The 23,997-nt window shown below is 41.2% G+C and overlaps 1 protein-coding gene and 1 long non-coding RNA gene across 6 annotated transcripts in view; one reads left to right on the top strand and one right to left on the bottom strand.

Annotated features, from left to right (window-relative positions):
• Positions 1-23,997, bottom strand: part of APLP2 (amyloid beta precursor like protein 2) — a 726,249-nt gene that overhangs the window by 326,757 nt on the left and 375,495 nt on the right. The gene's annotated exons all lie outside the window — the stretch shown is intronic.
• The window catches only part of LOC126934991 (uncharacterized), a 178,428-nt gene continuing 168,664 nt past the window's right edge, over positions 14,234-23,997 (top strand). For 2 of the 5 annotated variants that reach the window (XR_007719171.1, XR_007719174.1), the window contains exon 1: positions 14,250-14,449. This is a non-coding gene — a long non-coding RNA (uncharacterized LOC126934991). Of the gene's footprint in view, positions 14,450-17,751; positions 17,864-23,997 lie in introns of all 5 variants that reach the window. The other 3 variants (XR_007719172.1, XR_007719173.1, XR_007719170.1) reach the window with 3 other exon arrangements.

Here is a 23,997-nt window from a genome sequence, read left to right as displayed (position 1 = left end):
TTCCACATATCAGTGAGAACATAAGATGTTTGGTTTTCCATTCCTTAGTTACTTCACTTAGAATATTAATCTCCAGTTTCATCCAGGTCACTGCAAATGCTGTTAATTCATTCCTTTTCATGGCTGTGTAGTATTCCATACATATTTATGTATCACAGTTTTTTTTAATCCACTCATTGATTGATCAGCATTTGGGTTGGTTCCACAATTTTGCAATTGTAAATTGTGCTGCTGTAAACATGCATGTGCAAGTATATTTTTCAAATAATGACTTCTTTTCCTCTGGGTAGATACCTACTAGTGGGATTGCCAGATCAAATGATAATTCCCCTTTCAGTTCTTTAAGGAATCTCCACACTTGTTTCCATAATGGTTGTAGTAGTATACATTCCCACCAGCAGTGTGGAAGTGTTCCTGGTTCACTGCTTCCACGCCAACGTCTACTGCTGTTTTTTTGATTATGGCCATTCTTGCAGGAGTGAGGTGGTATCTCATTGTGGTTTTGATTTGCATTTCCCTCACCATTAGTGGTGTTGAGCATTTTTTAATATGTTTGTTGGACATTTGTATATCTTCTTTTGAGATTTGTCTATTCATGTCCTTAGCCCACTTTTTGATGGGATTGTTTGTTTGTTTGTTTTTTGAGACAGAGTCTTGTTCTTGCTGCCCAGGCTGGAGTGCAATGGTGAGATCTTGGCTTACTGCAACCTCCGCCTCCCAGGTTTAAGTGATTCTCCTGCCTCAGCCTCCCAAGTAGCTGGGATTACAGGCACCTGCCACCACGCCTGGCTCATTTTGTATTTTTTTTTTTTGAGATGGAGCCTCGCTCTGTCACCCAGGCTGGAGTGCAGCGGCTCACTGCAAGCTCTGCCTGCCGGGCTCACGCCATTCTCCTGCATCAGTTTCTCGAGTAGCTGGGACTACAGGTGCCCGCCACCACGCCCAGCTAATTAAAAAAATATATATTTTTAGTAGATACGGGGTTTCACCATGTTAGCTAGGATGATCTCGATCTCCTGACCTCGTGATCCACCTGACTCGGCCTCTCAAAGTGCTGGGATTACAGGTGTGAGCCACTGTGCATGGCTGTTTTTTTCTTACTGATTTGTTTGAGTTTGTTGTAGATTCTGGATATTAGCCCTTTGTCAGATGTGTAGATTGTGAAGGTTTTCTAGCACTCTGTAGGTTGTTTGTTTACTCTGCTGACTCTTCCTTTTGTGGTGCAAAAGCTCTTTAGTTTAATTAGGTCCCAGCTATTTATCTTTGTTTTTACTGCATTTGCTTTTGGGTTCTTGGTCATGAAATCCTTGCCTAAGCCAATGTCTAGGAGGGTTTTTCCAGTGTTATCTTCTATAATTTTTATAGTTTCAAGTCTTAAAGTCCATGATCCATCTTGAGTTGATTTTTGTATAAGGTGAGAGATGAGGATCCAGTTTAATTCTCCTACATGTGGCTTGCCAATTATCCCAGCATCATTTGTTGAATAGGGTGTCCTTTCCCCACTTTGTGTTGTTGCATGCTTTGTCAAAGATCAGTTGGCCCTAAGTATTTGGGTTTATTCCTGGGTTTTCTATTATGTTCAGTTGGTCTGTGTGCCTATTTTTATGCCAGTACCATGCTGTTTTGGTGACTATGGCCTTATAGTATAGTTTGAAATCAGGTAGTGTGATGCCTCCAGGTTTGTTCTTTTTGTTTAGTTTTGTTTTGGTTATGTGGGCTTTTTTTTGGTTCCATATGAATTTTAGAATTTTTTTTCTAGTTCTGTGAAGAATGATAGTGGTATTTTGATGGGGATTACACTGAATTTGTAATTACTTTTGGTAGTATGGTCATTTTCACAATATTGATCCTACCTGTTCATGAGCGTGGGATGTGTTTCCATTTGTTGGTGTCATCTATGATTTCTTTCAGCAGTGTTTTTTTGTTTTCCTTGTAGAGGCCTTTTGATTCCTTTGTTAGGTATATTCCTAAAGTGTTTTTTTTTTTTTTTTTGCAGCTGTTGTAAAAGGGGTCGAGTTCTTGATTTGATTCTCCGCTTGGTCACTGTTGGTGTATAGAAGAGCTATGATTTATGTACATTAATCTTGTGTCCAAAAACTTTGCTGAATTCTTTTATCAGTTCTAGGAGCTTTCTGGAGGAGTCTTTAGGGTTTTCAAGGCAAACAATCATAACGTCAGCAAACAGTGACTGTTTGACTTCCTCTTTACTAATTTGGATGCCCTTTATATCATTCTCTTGTCTGATTGCTCTGGCTAGGACTTCCAGTACTGTGTTGAAGAGGAGTGGTGAGAGTGGGCGTCCTTGTCTTGTTCCCGTTCTCAGAGAGAATGCTTTCAACTTCTCCCCATTCAGTATTATATTGGCTGTGGGTTTGTCATAGATGGCTTTTATTACATTGAGGTATGTCCCTTGTATGCTGATATTGCTGAGCGTTGTAATCATAAAGTGATGCTGGATTTTGTTGAATCCTTTTTTTTTTCTGCATCTATCGAGAGGATTGTATGATTTTTGTTGTTAATTTTGTTTATGTGGAGTATGACATTTATTGACCTGTATATGGTTAAATGGTCCTTGCATCCTTGGTATGAAACCCACTTGATCCTGGTGGATTATCTTTTTGATATGTTGTTGGATTCAGTTAGCTAGTATTTTGTTAAGGATTTTAGCATCTGTGTTCATCAAGGATATTGATCTGTAGTTTTCTTTGTTGATTGTGTCCTTTCCTGGTTTTGGCATTAGGGTAATGCTGGCTTCACAGAATGAATTATGGAGGGTTCCTTTTTCCTTTATCTTGTGGAATTGTGTCAAAAGGATTGGTACCACTTCTTTGAATATCTGGTAGAATTCTCCTATGAATCCGTCTGGTCCTGGACTTTTTTTTGTTGATAATTTTAAAATTACCATTTCAATCTCACTGCTTGTATTGGTGTGTTCAGGGTATCTAATTCTTTCTGATATAAGTTAGGAGAGTTGTATTTTTCCAGGAATTTATCCCTTTCTCCTAGGTTTTCTAGCTTATGTGTGTAAAGGTGTTGATAGTAGCCTTGAATGATCTTTTGTATTTCAGTGGTGTCAGTTGTAGTATATCCTGTTTTGTTTCTTAGTGAGGTTATTTGGATTTTCTTCTTTTCTTGGTTAATTTTGCTTAATGGTCTATCAATTTTATTTTATCTTTTCAACAAACCAGTTTCTTGTTTCATTTATCTTTTTATTTTTGTTGTTGTTGCAATTTCATTTAGTTCTGCTCTGATCTTCGTTATTTCCTTTTTTCTGCTGGGTTTCAGTTTGATTTGTTCCTGTTTCTCTAGTTCCTTGAGGTGTGACCTTAGATTGTCTATTTGTGCTCTTTCAGACTTTTTGATGTAGGTGTTTAGGGCTATGAACTTTCCTCTTAGCACCACCTTAGCTGTATCCTAAAGTTTCAATAGGTTGTGTCATTATTGTCATTCAGTTCAAAGAATTTTTAAATTTCCATCTTGATTTTGTTTTTGACCCAGTTCTCATTCAGGAGCAGGTTATTTAATTTCCATGTATTTGCTTGGTTTTGAATGTTCCTTTTGGAGTTGATTTCTAGTTTTATTCCACTGTGGTCTGAGAGAGTGATTGATGTAATTTCAACTTTCTTAAATTTATTGAGGCTTGTGTTATGGCCTATCACATGGTTTATCTTGGAGAAAGTTCCATGTGTTGTTGAACAGAATGTGTATTCTGCGGTTGTTGGATGCAATGTTCTATATATATCTGTTAAGTGAATTTGTCCCAAGGTATAGTTTAAATCCATTGTTTCTTTGTTGACTTTCTGTCTTGATGACCTGTTTAGTGCTGTCAGTGGAGTACTGAAGTCCCCCACTATTATTGTGTTGCTATCTATCTCATTTCTTAGGTCTAGTAGTAATTGTTTTATAAATTTGGGAACTCCAGTGTTAGGTGCATATATGTTTAGGATTGTGATATTTTTCTGTTGGACAAGACCTTTTATCATTATATAATGTTCTTCTTAACTGCTGTTGCTTTAAAGTTTTTTTGCCTGCTTGCTTTCGGTGTCCATTTGCTTTGCAAGAAATGCCTTTTCCCACCCCTTTACTTTAAGTTTATGTGAGTCTTTATGTGTTAGGTGAGTCTCCTGAATGCAGCAGATAGTTGGTTGGTGAGTTCTTACCCATTCTGTGGTTCTGTATTTTTTAAGTGTAGCATATATAGGCCATTTACATTCAATGTCAGTATTGAAATGTGAGGTACCATTGCATTCATCATGCTCTTTGTTGCCTCAGTACTTTTTTTGTTTTTGCTTTTTAACTTGTATTTTTGTTTTATAGGTCCTGCATGATTTATGCTTTAAAGAGGTTCTGTTTGGATGTGTTTCCAGGATTTGTTTAAAGATTTAGAGCTTCTTTTAGCAGTTCATGTAGTGGTGGTTTGGTAATGGTGAATTCTCTCAACATTTGTTTGTCTGAAAATGACTGTATCTTTTCTTCATATATGATGATTAGTTTTGCTGGCTACAAAATTCTTGGCAATCATTTTGTTTGAGGAGGCTGAAGATAGGGTCCCGATCCCTTCTAGCTTGTAGGGTTTCTTCTGAGAAATCTGCTGTTAATCTGATAGGTTTTCCTTAATAGGCAACCTGGTGCTTCCATCTCACAGCTCTTAAGATTCTTTCCTTTGTCTCAACTTTGGATAACCTGATGACAATATGCCTAGATAAAGATGTTTTTGCGATGAATTTCCCTGGTGTTTTTTGTGCTTCTTGTATTTGCACGTCTAGGTCTTTAGCAAGGCTAGGGAAGTTTTCCTCAACTATTTCCCCAAATAAGTTTTCCAAGCTTTTAGAATTGTCTTCTTCCTCAGGAGCACTGATTATTCTTAGGTTTGGTCATTTAACATAATCTCAGACTTCTTGGAGGCTTTGTTTATATTTTCTTACTCTCTTTTTTTTGACTTTGATGGATTGGGTTAATTCAAAGATCTTGTCTTTGAGCTCTGAATTTTTTTCTTCTACTTGTTCAATTCTGTTGCTGAGATTTTCCAGAGCATTTCACATTTCTAAAAGTGTGTCCAAAATTTCCTGAATTTTTGACTGCTTTTTCTTTAAGTTACCTATTTCCTTGAATATTTCTCCCTTCACTTCTTGTATCATTTTTTGGATTTCCTTGCACTGGGATTTGCCTTTCTCTCATCCCTCTCTGATTAGCTTAATAACAAACCTCCTGCGTTCTTTTTCAGGTAAATCAGGGATTTCTTCTTGATTTGGATCCATTACTGGTGAACTAGTGATTTTTGGGGGGTGTCAAAGCACCTTGTTTTGTCATATTACCGGGGTTGGTTTTCTGGTTCCTTCTTATTTGGGTAGGCTCTATCAGAGGGAAGGTCTAGGGCTGAAGGCTGTTGTTCAGACTTTTTTCTCCCATGGGGTGTTCCCTTGATGTAGTGCTCGCCCCGTTTTCCTGTGGATGTGGCTTTCTGTGAGCCAAACTGCAGTAATTATTGTCTCTCTTCTGGGTCTAGCCACCCAGCGAGTCTACCCGGTTCCAGACTGGTACTGGGTGTTGTCTGCACACAGTCCTGTGATGTGAACCGTCTATGGGTCTCTCAGCTGTGGATACCAGCACCTGTTCCAGTGGAGGTGGTGGAGGATGCAGTGGACTCCGTTAAGGTCCTTAGCTCTGATGGTTTAATGCTCTATTTTTGTGCTGGTTGGCCTCCTGCCAGGAGGTGGCATTTTCCGGAAAGCATCAGCTGTAGTAGTGTGGGGAGGGACTGTGGTGGGCGGGACCCTGGAACTCCCAAGATTAAATTCCGTTTGTCTTCTGCTACTAGGGTGGATTGGGAAGGACCATCAGGTGTAGGCGAGGCTTGGCGTGATGAGCTGAGACTCTCCTTGGGCGGGTCTTGCTGTGGCTGCTGTGGGGGATGGGAGTGAGATTCCCAGGTCATTGGAGCTGTGTACCTAGGAGGATTGTGGCTCCCTCTGCTGAGTCATGCTGGTTGTCCAGGGAATAGGGGGAAGCCAGCAGTCACAGGCCTCATCCAGCTCCCATGTAAACCGAAGGGCCACTCTCATTCCCACTGTGCCTCCCACAACAGCCCTGAGTCTGTTTCCAGGCAGAGGGTGAGATGGACTTGAAAACTTATTGGAGGCTTTCTGCCTCCTAACTGTGAAAGAAAAGGGCTTTAGTTCTTCCCCCTGCCTGTGAAGTCTATGCGCCAGATTCATGCCCTCCCCCAAGTTCTGGCCAAGAGGCTTCTCGCCCCTTTCTTTTTTTTTTTTTTTTTTTTTTTTGACAGAGTCTCGCTCTGCCGCCCAGGCTGGAGTGCAGTGGCGTGATCTTGGCTCACTGCAAGCTCCGCCTCCCGGGTTCACGCCATTCTCCTGCCTCAGCCTCCCGAGTAGCTGGGACTACAGGCGCCCGCCACCTCGCCTGGCTAGTTTTTTTGTATTTTTTAGTAGAGACGGGGTTTCACTGTGTCAGCCAGGATGGTCTCGCTCTCCTGACCTCGTGATCCACCCGTCTCGGCCTCCCAAAGTGCTGGGATTACAGGCTTGAGCCACCGCGCCCGGCCCTCGCCCCTTTCAAATTGTTAACAGAGTTCCGCTAGAGAATTCCTTCTCCCTGTGGAGTTTTACCCCCTGCTCCTCTGGCCATCCTCCTGATGGATCCCTGTGGTGTCAGGCAGGAATGGACTGCTTGGGGACCCACGGAGCTCCCAGCGCCTTTCTGGTGCTTCCTGTACGCCTGTATTTCGCTCAACTCTCTAACTTGACTCAGCTCCAGGTAAAGTTAAACTTCTCCCACAAACAGACCTTCAGCTTCTCTAGTGGGGGTGTGTTTGGGAAAGGAGAGAGTCTCCCTTCCAACTTCTGCAGTTGGGGCACTCACAGTATTTAGGGTGTCTCCTCGGTCCTGCAGGAGCAGTCTGATTCATTCCGAGGGTCTTTGGATCCTCTCAGGATTGCTGGTTTTTTCTTCCAGTCAATCTGGGCGAAAAAATCACAGTGCAAACCTCTGCATGCTGCCTTGTTTGTAGCTGCAATCTAGTCCTGCCTCCCATCTGCCATGATCCCAAAATCCACCTGTATTATCCCTTTGATATGCTGTTGGATTCGGTTAGCTAGCATTTTGTTGATGATTTTTGCATCTATGTTCATCAGGGATATTGGTCTGTAGTTTTCTTTTCTTTCTTTTTTTTGGTTATGTCCTTAACTGGTTTTGGAATTAGGGTGATATTGACTTCATAGAATGATTTAGTGGCATTCCCTTTTTCTTTATCTTTTGGAATATTTTCAGTAAGATTGATACCAATTCTGCTTTGAATGTCTGATAGCATTCAGCTGTGAATCCGTCTGATGCTGGACTTTTTTCGTTGGCAATTTTTTTTTTTTTTTTTCCCCTGAGAGGGAGTCTTGCTCTGTTACCCAGGCTGGAGTGCTGTTGAGAGGTGAAACCAGCTGGGCTTCTCGGTCTGGTGGGGTGTTGGGGAAATTTTCTGTCTAGTTAAAGGTTTGTAAATGCACCAATCAGCGCTCTGTGTCTAGCTAAAGGTTTGTAAACACACCAATCAGTGCTCTATAAAAACAGACCAATCAATGCTCTGTAAAATGGACCAATCAGCAGGATGTGGGCAGGACCAAATAAGGAAATAAAAGCTGGTCACCCCAGCCAGCAGCAGCAACCCACTGCAGTCCCCTTCCAGGCTGTGGAAGCTTTGTTGTTTTGCTCTTCACAATAAATCTTGCTGCTGCTCATTCTTTGGGTCTGTACTACCTTTACGAGCTGTAACACTCACTGTGAAGGTCTGCGGCTCCACTCCTGAAGTCAGCAAGACCACGAACCCACACTGGGAGGAACAAATAACTCCGACACACCATCTTTAAGAGCTGTAACACTCACTGCCAAGGTCTGCAGCTTCACTCCTGAAGTTGGCAAGACCATGAACCCATCGGAAAGAAGAAACTCCAGACACATCTGAACATCTGGAGGAACAAACTCCGGACACACCACCTTTAAGAAATGTAACACTCACCGTGAGGGTCTGTGGCTTCGTTCTGACACCAAGAACCCACTGGAAGGAACCAATTCTGGACACACTGTGGCACGATATTTGCTCACTGTGACCTCTGCTTCCTGGGTTTAAGCAATTCTCCTGCCTCGGCCTCCCAAGTAGTTGGGATTATAGGTGTGTGCCACCGCACCCAGCTAATTTTTTTGTATTTTTAGTAGAGAAGGTGTTTCACCATGTTGGCTAGGCTGGTCTCGAACTCATGACCTAGTGATCTGCTCACCTCGGCCTCCCAAAGTGTTGGGATTACTGTAAGCCACCACACTCGACTTTGTTGGCAATTTTTTTTTTTTGAGACGGAGTTTCACTCTTGTTGTCTAGGCTGGAGTGCAATGGCATGATCTTGGCTCACTGTAATGTCTGCCTCCTGAGTTCAAGGGATTCTCCTGCCACAGCCTACTGAGTAACTGGGATTACAGGTGCTTGCCACTATATCAAGCTAATTTTTTGTATTTTTAGTAGAGATGGGGTTTCACCATTTTGGTCAGGCTGATCTTGAACTCCTGACCTCAGGTGATCCACCTGCCTAGGCCTCCCAAAGTGCTGAGAGTTGTGAGCCAACATGCCTGCCTGGCAATTTTAAAATTACTGTTTCAATCTTGCTACTTGTAATTGGCCTGTTCACAGTTTCTGTTTCTTCCTGATTTAACCTAGGAGGGTGGTATATTTCCAGGAATTTATCTGTCTCCACTAGATTTTCTAGTTTATGTGTGTAAAGATGTTCATAGTAGCCTTGAATGATCTTTCATATTTCTGTGATATCAGTTGTAATGTCTCCCATTTCATTTCTAATTGAGCTTGTTTGGATCTTCTCTCTTCTTGGTTAATCTTGCTAATGTTCTAGTAGTTTTGTTTCTTTCCAAAGAACCAGCTTTTTGTTTTTTATATATATATATATATATGTGTGTGTGTGTGTGTGTGTGTGTATATATATATATATATATATGTTTAAATTTCATTTAGTTCTGCTGTGATCTTTGTTATTTCTTTCCTTCTGCTGGTTTTTTTTTTTTTTTTTTGGTTTGTTCTTGTTTCTCTAGTTCCTTGAAGTGTGACCTGAGATTGTCTGTTTGCATTCTTTCATACTTTTTGATGTAGGTGTTCAACGCTCTGAATTTCCTCTTAGCACCACTTTTGCTGTATCCCAGAGGTTTTGAAAAGTTGTGTCACTATTATCATTCAGTTCAAATAATTTTAAAATTTCCGTCTTGATTTTACTGTTGACCCAAAGATAATTCAAGAGCAGATTATTTAATTTTCATGTATTTTTTATACTTTTGAGGGTTCTTTTTGGAGTTAAATTTCTAGTTTTATTCCATTGTGGTCTGAGAGGATACTTGATATAATTTTGATTTTTTAAAATTTACCAAAACTTGTTTTGTGACCTATCACATGGTCTATCTTGGAGAATGTTCCATGTGCTGAAGAAAAGAATGTATATTCTGCAGTTGTTGGGCAGAATGTTCTGGAAATATCTGGTAGGTCCATTTGTATAGTTTAAGTCCATTGTTTCTTTGTTGATTTTCTGTCTTGATGACTTGTCTAGTGTTGTCAGTGGAATACTGAAGTCCTCCACTATTATTGTGTTGCTGTTTATCTTGTTTTTTAGGTCTAGTAGTAATTGTTTTATAAATTTGGGAGCTCCAGTGTTAGGTGCATATATAGTTAGGATTGTGATATTTTCTTGCTGAACAAGGTCTTTTATCATTATATAATGTTCTTCTTTGTCTTTTTAAACTATTGTTACTTTAAAGTCTGTTTTGTTTGATACAAGAATAGCTACTCCTGCTCCCTTTTGGGTTCCATTGATGTAAAACGTCTTTTCCCACCCCTTTACCTTAAGTTTATGTGAGTTCTTAAGTGTTTGGTGAGTCTCTTGAAGGCGGCAGATAGTTGATTGGTGTATTTTTATCCATTCTGCTGTTCTCTATCTTTTAAGTGGAGCATTTGGCCCATTTACATTCAGTGTTAACATTGAGATGTGAGGTAGTGATGTTCTATTCATCATATTAGTTGTTGCCTTAATACCTTGTTTTTTTCCCCACTGTGTTACTGTTTTATAGGCCCTGTGAGATTTATGATTAAAGAGGTTCTATTAATATTTTGGTGTATTTTGAGGTTTTGTTTCAAGATTTAGAATTCATTTAAGCATTTCTTGTAGTGCTGGTTTAGTAGTGGCAAATTCTGTCAGCATTTGTTTGTCTGAAAAAAGACTTTATCTCTCCTTCATTTATTAAACTTGCTTTTGCTGAATACAAAATTCTTGGCTGATAATTGTTTTGTTTTAGGAGGCTAAAGATGGGTTCCCAATACCTTCTGGCTTACAAGGTTTCTGCTGAGAAGTCTGATAAGTTTTCCTTTATAAGTTACCTAATACTTTGCCTTACAGCTCTTAAGATTCTTTCCTTAAGATTCTTGACTTTAGGCCAGGCGCGGTGGCTCACGCCTGTAATCCTAGCACTTAGGGAGGCCGAGACGGGCGGATCACGAGGTCAGGAGATCGAGACCAGCCTGACTAACACGGTGAAACCCCGTCTCTACCAAAAAAAATACAAAAAACTAGCCGGGCGAGGTGGCGGGCGCCTGTAGTCCCAGTTACTCGGGAGGCTGAGGCAGGAGAATGGCGTGAACCCGGGAGGCAGAGCTTGCAGTGAGCTGAGATCCGGCCACTGTACTCCAGCCTGGGTGACAGAGTGAGACTCTGTCTCAAAAAAAAAAAAAAAAAAAAAAAAAAGATTCTTGACTTTAGGCAACCTGATGACTATGTGCTTAGGTAATGATCTTTTTGTGATGAATTTCCCAGGTGTTCTTTGAGCTTCTTGTATTTAGATGCCTAGATCTCTAGCAAGACCAGGGAAGTTTTCCTCTATTATTCCCTCAAATAAGCTTTCCAAATTTTTAGATTTCTCTTCTTCCTCAAGAACATCAGTTATTCTTAGGTTTGGCTGTTTGGAGGGTTTGTTCATTTTTACATTCTTTTTTTCTTTGTCTGATTGGGTTAATTCAGAAGCCTTGTCTTTTGAGGTCTGAAGTTCTTCTGTTTGTGTCTAGTCTATTGTTGACCTTTCTAATCCATTTCGTATATCTCTAAGTGTGTCTTTCATTTCCAGAAGTGATTTTTTTTCATTATGATATCATTTCTCTGGAGAATTTTTCATCCATATCCTGTATTGCTTCTTGAATGTATTTAAGTTGGTTTTCGCCTTTCTCTGGTATTTCCTTGAGTAGCTTAATAATCATCCTTCTGAGTTCTTTGGCAATTCAGAGATTTCTTCTTGGCTTGTATCCATTGCTGAGGAGCTCGTGTGATCATTGGGGCTATTATAGAACCCCGTTTTGTCATATTACCAGAATTGCTTTTCTTTCTTTCTTTCTTTCTTTTTTTTTTTTTTTTTTTTTTCTCATTTGGGTAGACTATTTCAGTGAAGAAGTCTGAAACTCAAGGCCTGCTGTTCAGATTCTCTCATCCCATGGGGTGATCCCTAGATGTGGTGCTCTTCCTTTTCCCCTAGCGCTGGGGCTTCCTAAGAGCTGGACTGTAGTGATTCTTACGTTCTTCTGGGCCTAGCCACCCAGTGGAGCTACCAGGCTATGGGCTGGTGCCCGGGGAATGTCTGCAAAGAGTTCTGTGATGTGATATTTCTTCAGGTCTCCCAGTCTTGGATACCAAGCACCTTTTCTGGTGGAGGTGGCAGGGGAGTGAGGTAGACTCTGTGGGAGTCCTTGGTTGTAGATATGTTTAGTGTGCTGGCTTTCTCTAATGCTGGTTATACAAGCAGTAAAGTCGTCACATGAACACACTCAGGACCTTTGGTTAGCCAGGATGTTGCAGGAAGTGGATTTAGGTGTTGTCTTTTCCTTCCTGGGATCAGGGTTATTCTGTCATGGGTTACTGTAGTGGCCTGAGTTGGTTGGCCTCTAGCGAGAAGATGGTGCTTTCAAGAGAGCACCAGTTGCAGTAGTTGTAGGGGGCTCTAAGCTTGCCCTAAGATGGTCAGGGTAAGTATTTTGGATACTCAAGTGATCGGCAGGGTCATGAAGCTCCCAAAAATTTCTGAGTTTCTCATTATCTAATCTCTCCTTGGCCATCATGGTGCTAGCCATCCAGAATAAGTATTATTATTTTCTCCAGCTAATATAGTTTGGCTCTGTGTCCACAGCCAAATCTCGTGTTGAACTGTAATCCTCAGTGTTGGGGGAGGGACCTGGTGGGAGGTGATTGGATCATGAGGCAGATTTCCCACTGCTGTTCTTGTGATCATGAGTGCATTCTCACGAAATCTGAGTTTTGTGTTTGGCTACCAGGGCAGGTAGGAAAATACCATCAGCTTGGGGCAGAGTTAGGAGGGTCTAGGCTCAGATTTTCCTTGGGTGGGGCTTGCTGCAGCCACTGTGAGGGATGGGGGTAGTTCTCAGGCCAATTGGGTTATGTTCCAGAGGGGATTTTGCCTGCCTCCGCTGTATTACATAGTTTGCCAGGGTAGTAGGAGATAGCTGCTAGCAAGAGGCCTGACTCAGCTCCTACACTGTTGGTCGGGCCAGCCTCTCTGCAGTGGACCATTCAGACCTTGCCCCAGGCTGTGAGCTACCCCACTGAGAAAGCAAGCATGACTTTCAGACCTCACCCCTCCCCATCTGCCTATTTCATTGGCAGCAGCAGCTTGTATCCACAGCAGCTCCTACTCATCCCTCAGACTCCGCTTAAGAAAATTTGTGCCCAGTTGAAACAACTACCAATTTCAGTTGGGAGGTTTCTTCACCCTGTGACCCTTACCCAATTCCACTGGCTGCCTTCTGTGAGGGCCTCTGTAAGATATACTGAGGGATGGCTTCCCTGGGCTTGAGCTGGAGACTGGGAGTACATCCAAGGCACTCGCCTATGCTACTTCTGCTTTTATACTTTGTGTGAATCCCTAAATCCATTTAATCTCTAGGTAAGGTTAAATCCTTGTCCTATGATCTGAATTTTCAGATTCCCCAGTGGGAATGTGTATTCAGAGGTAAGTTTTCCCCTTCTAACACTTTGGGAACTCACAGGTTTTTTTCCTGTTTCGTGAAATTTGCATTGGTGTGCTGCTTCTTTCAAAGGCTCTGTGAATTCTTTTGTTTTCCTGGTATGTTCCTGCCGTGGTTCTTAGAGCAAAAGATTATGGTGTGAGTCTCCACATACTGTTCTGTCCATTCATGTGGGAGCTGCACATTAGCTCTGTCTCCTGTCTGCTATTTTCCCTCATTTTAATTTTTTTTTTTTAATAGAAATGAGGTCTCCTTATGATGATCTCAAACCCCTGAACTGAATTGATCCTCCTGCCTGGGCCTCCCTAAGTGCTGGCATTATAGGTGTGAGCCACTGCACCTGGATGAAAAACCAGTTTTTAAAAAGTAAGTCTGACTGTTTAACTTGACCTGTAAAACAAACGTAATCAAACAACTTCAATCAAGCAGTTAACAAAAGATAAATTACTAATAAATCAATTATAGAATAATACAATAATACCAGTTAATAATTATTACCAAGCTGTTTTAATATAATAGTGGGACAAATTAGTGGCTTTCTTGGTAAAATCCTTTTATTCATTTACACTGAGGGAATATAGCACCTTTCATCCAAAGAACCGAAGGTGCTTTACAAACATGAGCATTTAAAAAACGATTATATTTTAACAACCTGGAGTCTTGCTGTTAAATCTCTTTGATTCCAGATAGACAATTTTCTGGAAGTGATTATATTAGGGACAATGAAAGAGGCTCAGAAAGAATTCTGATTTCCTTTCACAATACAGTCATTTCCCAAAACCTAGTGCTAGACTTGCAAAGCAAAACCACACAAATCTTACAAAGCAAAAACACACAAATTTTCCTTGCAATGACCAATATTGCAAGAAAGATTAGTGTTCTGAAATGAATCCAATTGTATGTGGAACTTAGTAAAAGGCAAGGATGACATTTTAATTCAATGGGAAGTGGTTTGTGTGTTGCTAGTATAATTGACTATTCTTTTGGAAGATCCTATTATAGAGTTTCTCATTATCTAATCTCTCCTTGGCCATCATGGTGTTAGCCATCCAGAATAAGTATTATTTTCTCCAGCTAATATAGTTTAGCTCTGTGTCCACAGCCAAATCTCGTGTTGAACTGTAATCCTCAGTGTTGGGGGAGGGACCTGGTGGGAGGTGATTGGATCATGAGGCAGATTTCCCAATGCTGTTCTCATGATCATGAGTGCATTCCCACGAAATCTGGTTGTTTAAAAGTGTGCAGCACTTCCCCCTTTGCTCTCTCTCTCCTGCCACCATGTGAAGACATGCTCCTTTACCCTGCAACCTTCTGCCATGATTGGAAGCTTCCTGAGGCCTCCCCAACGATGCCTCCTGTATAGCCTGTGGAACTGTGAGTCTATTTAAACTCTTTTCTTTATAAATTACCTAGTCTGAGGTAGTTCTTTATAGTAGTGTGAGAACTGACTAACACAGAAAACTCATACCAGGAGAAGTGGGGCATTGTTACAAAGATACTTGAAAATGTGGAAGCAACTTTGAAACTGGTAACAGACAGAGGTTGGGACACTTCGGAGGGCTCAGAAGAAGACAGGAAGATGAGGGAAAGTTTGGAACTTCTTAGAGATTTGTTGATTGGTTTTGACCAAAATGCTGATAGTTATATGGACAATAAAGTCCAGGCTGAGGTGGTCTCAGATGGAGATGAGGGAGTTACTGGAAAATGAAGCACAGGTCACTGTTGCTATGCTTCAGAAAGAGTGACAGCATTGTGCTCTTGCTCTAAGGATCTGTGGAACTGTGAACTTGAGATGATTTAGGGTATCTGGTGGAAGAAATTTTAAGCATCAAAGCATTCAAGAGGTCGTCTGACTGTTTCTAAAAGCCTATGTTCATTTGCATAAGCAAAGGGAACTTATATTTAAAAGAGAAGCAGAGCATAAAAGTTTGGAAAATTTTCAGCCTGACCATGTTTTAGGAAAGAAAAACCCATTTTCTTGGGAGAAATTCAAGCCTGCTGCAGAAATGTGTGTAAGTAAAGAGGAGCCAAATGTTAATAGCCAAGACAACGGGGAAAGTGCCTCCAGGGCACTTCAGAGAACTTCATGGCAGCCCCTCCCATCACAGGCCTGGAAGCCTAGGAGGAAAAATGGTTTTGTGCACCAGGCCCAGGACCCCACTGCTCTGTGCAACCTTGGGACATGACGCCGTGTGTCCCAGCCACTCCAGCTCCAGCTTTGGCTAAAGGGGCCAAAGTATAGCTTGGGCCATTGCTGCAGAGGGTGCAAGCCCCAAGCCTTGGTGGCTTCCAAGTGGTATTGGGCTTGCAGGTGCACAGAAGGCAAGAGTTGAGGTTTGAGAACCTCTGTCTAGATTTCAGAGGATGTATAGAAATGCGTGAATGTCCAGGCAGAAGTCTGCTGCAGGGGCAGAGGCTTCATGGAGAACCTCTACTAGGGCAGTGCAGAGGGAGAATGTGGGGTTGGAGCCCCCACACAGAGTCCCCACTGTGGCACTGCTTAGTGGAGCTGTGAGAAGACAGTCACCATTCTCCAGATCCCAGAATGGTAGATCCACCAACAGCTTGCACTGCGTGCCTGGAAAAGCCGCAGGCCTACTCAATGCCAGCTCTTGAGAGCAGCTATGGGAGCTGAGCCCTGCAGAGTTACATGAGCATGTTGAGATCAGCTTGGTTGGGGAGACCCTAACCCAGCAGTGCTAGAGGAATTAAAGACACACACAGAAATATAGAGGTGTAGAGTGGGAAATCAGGGGTCTTACAGCCTTCAGAGCTGACAGTCCCGAACAGAGATTTACCCACATATTTATTAACAGCAAGCCAGTCATTAGCATTGTTTCTATAGATATCAGACTAACTTAAAGTATCCCTTATGGGAAACGGGATTAACTAAAAGTATCCCTTATGGGAAACGAAGGAATGGGCTGAAATAAAGGGATGAGTTTGGCTAGTTATCTGCAGCAGGAGCATGTCCTTAAGACACAGATTCCTCATCCTATAGTTTGTGGCTTAAAAATGCCTTTAAACAGTTTTCTGCCCTGGGTGGGCCAGGTGTTCCTTGCCCTCATTCCAGTAAACCCACAACCATCCAGCGTGGGTGTTATGGCCATCATGAACATGTCACAGTGCTGCAGAGAGTTTGTTTATGGCCAGGTTTTGGGGGGCCTGTTCCCAACATGAGCATAGCTGCCTAAGGCCTTGGGAGCCCACCCCTTCCATTAGTGTGCCCTAGAAGTGAGACGTGGAGTCAAAGGAGGTTATTTTGGAGCTCTAGGATTTAATGATGTCTCTGTTTGGTTTTGGGCTTGCATGGGGCCTGTAGCTCCTTTCTTTTGGCCAATTTGTATCTTTTGGAGCAGGAGCACTTACCCAATACCTGTATCCCCGTTGTATCTTGGAAGTAACTAACTCATTTTTGATTTTACAGGCTCATAGGTGGAAGGGACTTGCCTTGTTTCAGATAAGACTTTGGACTTGCGGGGACTGATGTGAAGGCATGATTGATTTTGAAATGTGACAAGGACATGAGATTTGGGAGGGGTTGGGGTGAAATAATACGGTTTGGCTCTGTGTCCCCACCCAAATCTCATGTTGAATTGTAATCTCCAGTATTGCAGGAGGGGCTTGGTGGGGGGTGATTGGATCATGGTGGCAAATTTCCTCCTTGCTGTTCTTGTGATAGTGAGTGAGCTCTCACGAGGCCTGGTTGTTTAAAAGTGTGTAGCACTTCCCCCTTTGCTCTGTCTCTCCTGCCATCATGTGAAGATGTATTTGCTTCCCTCTTGCCCTTCCTCCATTATTGTAAGTTTCCTGAGGCCTCCCCAGTCATGCCTCTCATATAGCCTGTGGAACTGAGAGTTGATTAAACCTTTTCTTTATAAATTACCCAGTCTCAGGTAGTTCTTTATAGCAGTTTGAGAATGGACTAACACACCAGCCTTCCTTTTAGCTAGGTGGAATTATATGACTAAGTTCAGGCCAATGGGCTGTGAGTGGAAGTGATACAGGCAACTTCCGGGTGGTGTCCTGCAAAGAAGAGAGTGTGCCCATCTTCTCCTTTTCCCCTCTCCTGCTGCCTGGAAGATGGTAATGCGTCATCTTAGACCAATGTTAGGGCAAAAGGAAGCTAGATCCTTGGATAGTTTCACACAGTGGTCTCTTACTAGTGTAGACTACTAAACTCTAGTGTCCACTAGTGCCCACCTGGAATGACCACCTCCAGATTGTTAGGTGAAAGATAAATAAAATTATGTCTATGTAAGTCACAGTTACTTGAGGTTTTTGTTATATGTAGCTAATTCCATATCCTAACCAAATCAGAACATCTCCCCTTCTACTTTACATGATAAACGAAAGTTAAAGATGGGTTAAAGAAAAATCTCAATATACCATTCAATTTGCCCAATAATCAGTTTAGGAACTCCACTGTACAGAATTAGTAGATAAGAATAATCTTGAAGATCCTTATTGCAGCATTGTGCAAGATAGCAAATGTCTGTCAACATGGGAGTAGTTAAATATAGCATGCATTTTATTATATTTCTGCAATGTGTTACATTGAAAAATGATGAATTAGATTTATATTTATTGACCAGGAAAATAGTTATGATGCATTGGTAAAGTTAAAAAGTTGCAACTGGCTGGCCTTGCTACCTTTGTGCTTGCATTGCCCACAGACCTGTAGTTAGAAGAACCCGCCTGGGAGGGATCACGACTGGGAGATCCGAGCATGGGAGGGCCTGGAGCACTGCAGAAGCTTGATGGTATTTGGGCCCATCTGAATAAATGGTAACTAAATCATTTATGGGGCCTCCCTGACTTCTCTTTCAGAGCCTCCTCCCTACCTGTTCTGAGACTCCTACCCTTCACTGGATCCCTTCCTACCTTCATTCCCTCCACTCTTTCCTAAATGCAAGTCTCCTCCCTAAGCCCATATCCTCCTTGACTTTGTCTCTGCTCTTTTCACTGGATCCTGTTCACACTCATCAAACTTTGAGTCTGAGCCATCTCTACCTCTCTCCTTCCATTCTCACCTTTCCTGTTCCACCAGATTACTTTTCTTCCAGGCTGTCCCTTGTGTCAGTCTTTGTGTGGTAAATCTTTCTTGCTGATCTAGAACAGTTCCTCCCTTCTTTCTATTCCATAACAGTCCTCCAAAACTCTAAGTCTCTTGGGAAAGCCCATCTTCTCTAAGTCCATTCTTACTAGAGGCAGAAGATCTATCATCACATTCTGAGTCCCAATTTCCAAGAGAGCGGGCCCTTCGCCCAATCTTTATGAAATGATGGGAAAGTGCTAGCCTTGTCCTGTGAGGATGGCACTTTAAGCCCAATCTCTCTCTCTATGTGGTTTCAGAGCCAGTGCCTCCAGCAGCAGGAACTTGGCAGGTTGGTACAAAGGGATTGCTGTGATGAAGTTCTGATGGTTGCATCAGGATTTGGGGGTGCACACTGGGTCCTGGCGGGTGCAGGTGTTTGAACCTGTTTCTGTTTGATTATGTGACCTGGGGCGAAGTCAGTTAATCTCTTTTGAGTCTCAGCTTCTAGGGTCTCAGCAGTACATGGCAGTTGTCATTGTGGGCTGGTGGTTTATTCTTCATCAGAACCTGAGACTATTCAGAAATGACTGAAAATTGAAGATACAGGGGCAAGCAGGTAGGAGGTGAAAATTCAAGATGCAGCCCATACAGTGAGTCACACCTGTAATCCTAGCATTTTGGGAGGTCAAGGTGGGAGGATTGCTTGAGGCCAGGAGTTTGAGACCAGCCTGCACAACACGGCAAGACCCCATCTCTATAAAAATTTTAAAAATTAGCGAGGCATTGTGGCACACACTTGTAATCCTAACTACTTGAGAGGCTGAGGCAGGAGGATCTTTTGAGCCCAGGAGTTTGAGGCTGCAGTGGTCTATGATGGTGCTACTGCACTCCAGTCTAGGAGACAGAGTGAGACCCTGTCTTAAAAAAATAAATAAATAAATAAAAGAAAATTCAAGATACAGAGCCAGGCAGGTAACAAGGACAAGTGAGGGTGGCTGAGGGTCCACACTGAACTATAGAATGCCTTTCTTTCTTTCTAAAATGTGTTAAACATTTTTAATTGCACAGTTCAGTGACATTAAGTATATTTACACAGGTTGTGCAACTGTCATCACTATCCATCTCCAGAACTTTTTCATCACCTCACACTGAAACTCTGTACCCATTAAACATTAACTCCACATTCCTCCCTCCCCCTAGCCTCTGGTAACCACTGTTCTTTCTGTCTCTATGAATTTGACTACTATAGGTACCTCATATAAGTGGAATCATGCAATATTTGTCTTTTTGTGTTTGACTTATTTTACTTATCATAATGCCTTCAAGTTCATCCATGTTGTGTTACGTATCAGAATTTGATTCCTTTTGAAGGCAGAATAATATTCCATTGTGTGTGTGTACATATATATTTTGTTTATCTATTCATCACTTGATGGACATTCAGATTGTTTTCGTATTTTGGCTATTGTGAATTATCTTTTTGATGTGCTGTTGGATTTGGCTTGCCATGACTCAGTTTTAATGGGTTTTGTGGGTTCTATGAATTATCTTCATTATTGTCTTAGTCTGTTTGTGCTGCTATAACAAAATATCTAATACGGACTAATTTATAAGGATCAGAAATTTATTTCTCACAGTTCTGGAGGCTGGGGAGTTCACAATGAAGGTGCCAGCAGGATCTGGTGATAGGCCAGCTGCTTCTTCCAAGATATGAAACTTTGTTGCTGCATCCTCTGGAGAAGAGGAACTCTGTGTCCTTACATGGTGGAAGGCATGGAAGGGGAAAAGGGGTGGACTCCCTCAGTTAAACCCCTTGGGCACCTAATTCCGTTCATGAGGGCTCTGCTTCCCAAGAGTCACACCTCTTAATACTGTTGCATTTGGATTAAATTTCAGCATGAATTTTAGAGGGAGCAGAAACATTCAAACTATACCAGTTATCCAATTTGTTGGAGTCCAACTGTCCATAATACTCTCTTAAAATCTTTTTTATTTATATAGAATTAGTAATATTTCTCATTTTCATTTCTGGTTTAAGTAATTTGAGACTTCTCTCTTTTTCTTAGTCAATCTAGCTACAGGTTTGTCAATTTCATTAATGTTTTTCAAAGAACCAATTTTGAGTTTTGTTAATTTCCTCTGTTGTTTTTCTGCTCTTTATTTTATGTATTTCTGCTCTAATCATTATTACTCCCTTCCCTTGGCTAGATTTTGGTTTAGTTTGTTCTCATTTTTTTAGTTCCTTGAGTTGTAAAGTTAGGTTGTTGATTTGAGATCATCACTCTTTTCAAAATACAAGCATTTTCAGCTATAATTGTCTCCCCCAGCACTGCTTTTGTTGTATTCCACAAGTTTTGGTATGTTGTGTTCTCGTTTTGTTCATCTCCAAGTATTTTCTAATTTCCTTTGTGATTTCTTCTTTGACCTATTGTTTTCTTAAGAATGTGTTGTTTGATATCCACAAATTTGTAATTTTTCAAGTTTTCCTTCTGTTACTGGTTTCTAACTTCATGTTTCTGTGGTTAGAGAAGATACTTTGTATGATTTTTATCTCTTAACATCTACTGAGATTTGATTTGTGGCTTAACATATGGTCTTCCTGAAGAATGTTCCACGTGCACTTGAGAAGCCTGTGTGTCCTGCTGCTGTTGCGTAGAGTGTTCAGGATATGTATGTTCGATCGAGTTGGTAATTTTTTTTTTTTGTTCATTTGATTCACATTAATGAGATTATATTACACACACACACATTGTTGTTTAAAAAATGTTTACATGTGTGTTACATGTATGAGCATAACAGGAAGATATGGAAAGTTATCTTCATTACTTATTTTATTATTTTTTTAAGACAGAGTCTCACTTTGTCACCCAGGCTGGAGTGCAGTATTCTATAAATAAAAACTCTCGGCCGGGTGCGGTGGCTCACACCTGTAATCCCAGCACTTTGGGAGGCCGAAGCAGGCAGATCGCAAGGTCAAGAGATCGAGATCATCCTGGCTAACATGATGAAACCCCGTCTCTACTAAAAATACAAAAAATTAGCTGGGCATGGTGGCGGGCACCTGTAGTCCCAGCTACTCGGGAGGCTGAGGCAGGAGAATGGCGTGAACCTGGGAGGCGGAGCTTGCAGTGAGCCGAGATCACACCACTGCACTCCAGCCTGGGCGACAGAGCGAGACTCCGTCTCAAAAAAACCACAACTCATTCTCTAAGACTATTTAATTTTCCTGATACACAGTTCATACCAAAAAGGTAAGATACCAATAAAAATTATGTAATAATTAAAAATTATGTAAGCACTAAACATTAACTCCAAAACATGACACCAAATACCTGAAAAAACGTTACTGTAGTTACCCCAAGCACTGCCATGAATGAAGCAACTTTCTCAGGACCCTGAAAATTAACTTATTTCCCATCATAACAAACCAATTCCCTAATTTTACAAATGAAAATAATGTTCAACGAGCAAGACCAGTGACTAACACTACTTCTGATATAATACCAAATTATGACTTCACATCCACTGAATATACAGGATTAATGCAAGTGGTAGTGACTGCTATAAGACAATATTTGAAATTTTTGGAAGTGGGTATTATTCAAAATTTAGATATGGCAAAAAAGCTTGGATGATTCATTTTCACACCACCATTATCTTGAATGGGCTATCCAAATACTCTAACGGAAGAAAAAAATTACTCACTTTTTTTAGGTCTTTAGTGATTATTACTAGGCTCAGTAGAAACCAGAAGACAATTATTCTCTTAAATATTGAAAAGAGGCAATAATATAGATAAAGCACATTATTTTCTGAGACTATCTGATGATAGAAAAAAAGTTGGCTGAATTCCTTAGGTATTGGAATAAAACACACTAGAATAAACAAAAACTTGATCATTGAGACCTCATGGCAGATCACTTTAAATGAGGTCAAAGAGCATTATTATAAAAAGACAACATATTTCTAATGTTTTGTTTACACACACCACAAAACAGTAAGTTAAATACAAAATAACGTACACTCATTTTCATTATCTTCTATTAGTTTTCACATGGCTTTAACAGTAAAATAATTTCTTTTTTTTTTTTTTTTTTTTTTTTTGAGACGGAGTCTCGCTCTGTCACCCAGGCTGGAGTGCAGTGGCCGGATCTCAGCTCACTGCAAGCTCCGCCTCCCGGGTTCACGCCATTCTCCTGCCTCAGCCTCCTGAGTAGCTGGGACTACAGGCGCCTGCCACCTCGCCCGGCTAAGTTTTTGTGTATTTAGTAGAGACGGGGTTTCACTGTGTTAGCCAGGATGGTCTCGATCTCCTGACCTCGTGATCCGCCCGTCTCGGCCTCCCAAAGTGCTGGGATTACAGGCTTGAGCCACCGCGCCCGGCCAACAGTAAAATAATTTCTAAACTACATTCTCAAATGCAATAGACTAAAAAGCATGAAGTGCTAAACAGGAAAAGATACAACAAAATATGAAACAATTTTGCTTATAATATACAGAGTGGTTATAAAGAACATTTGGAAATTACTACCCAGTTAAGCTTTCCATCCAAGAACACAACCGTAAAAATCAAGGCAAGATGTAATGGACTTCTCTTTGAAGACAAGATACTGCTGGAATAAGAGGGAAACCTTTTCATTTTCTGCTGCATCATTCTGCTTTCAGAAACAGTCTTTCAGGAATTTGCATTTACAATCTAGCAATCACATGTATACTCAAAGGCAAAAAAAAAAAAAAAAAAAAAACCCCTTAAGAGATTAACTTCTTTTCAGAAGTATGCTGCAGGCTGAAGTGAGGATGAAGGTGGTATGTGATGATTATCCCAATCATGGCGTTGGACCTGCTGAGCAGTGGGAACTGTAATTTGTTCCACTTATCCACTTACATGGAATTCTTGCAGAAATTGTGGCTGATCACTGTTGAAGGAGGTTCTGTGATAGACTAGACTTAGGAGATGCATGAATAGCTCAGAGTGAACAGCACCAGACACCTCTTGTGCAACATTCAAAGTCCTCCCAGCCTCACCTCTTATTTCGGGCGTAGCTGTGGTCAGTTGTTTATGCAAGCTTTGACAGGTTTTGTACAGGGATAAACAGATAATGTTTCCTGTCTGGTTGTGCTACTGATCACTTGTTTTCCACCCTAGAGTGTATCTGACTCTTTCCTAGGTATAGAAACTTGGTAGGAACCCACCTAGTGGTCATGCAAGTGCAACTGGGAATTTGGGTGGAGTAACCCAGGAGGTTACTCTTGATCAGTGAGGAGTAGCAGCCAGTGTATAAATGCTTCACCTCTTTGCCATTAGGTGGAGAATTCTGAGACATGTTTTAAAATGCTCCTCAAAAAGTACAAGTCAGAAAAAAAGAAAAAGGCTCCCAGTGGCCACCATGTCCCCCCTTCCTAGCATTCCCCATGGCATGCACTCCTGCTCCGTGGAATCACCTTCCCAAATGCGCTACCTACACAGAAGCCTTTCCTTTGGCTCTGACTTGGGGAAACCTCGGTTAAAAGAAAAAGGAGTTTGTCCAGAGAAAACAGGAGCTTGCTTGAAGGGATGTTCTGTCTAACGATGGGATAATTTGAAAACCCAACATAATGCCAACAACTTACAACATATTGAATATATATAAAAACATTGAATTCATAAAAATCATTAATTTTAGTTCAAAAGAGAAAGATAAAACTAATTAGACAGTTTTGGAGATTGCTAAGGCACCAAATTATTTGTTAAAAAATTAGTAATTAAAAGGAAAGAAGCATTTATCTTTTTGGTATGAACTGTGTATCAGGAAAATTAAATAGTCTTAGAGTGAGGTTTTTTTTTTTTTTTTTTTTTTTTTTTTTTTTTTTTTTTTGAGAGTGGAGTCTCACTCTGTCGTCCAGG

Source organism: Macaca thibetana, chromosome 14 (assembly GCF_024542745.1).
Source record: "Macaca thibetana thibetana isolate TM-01 chromosome 14, ASM2454274v1, whole genome shotgun sequence".
In the NCBI taxonomy this organism is placed as follows: Eukaryota; Metazoa; Chordata; class Mammalia; order Primates; family Cercopithecidae; genus Macaca; species Macaca thibetana.
Note: the sequence above shows the minus strand (reverse complement) of the source record. Positions and strands in the feature narration are given on the sequence as shown.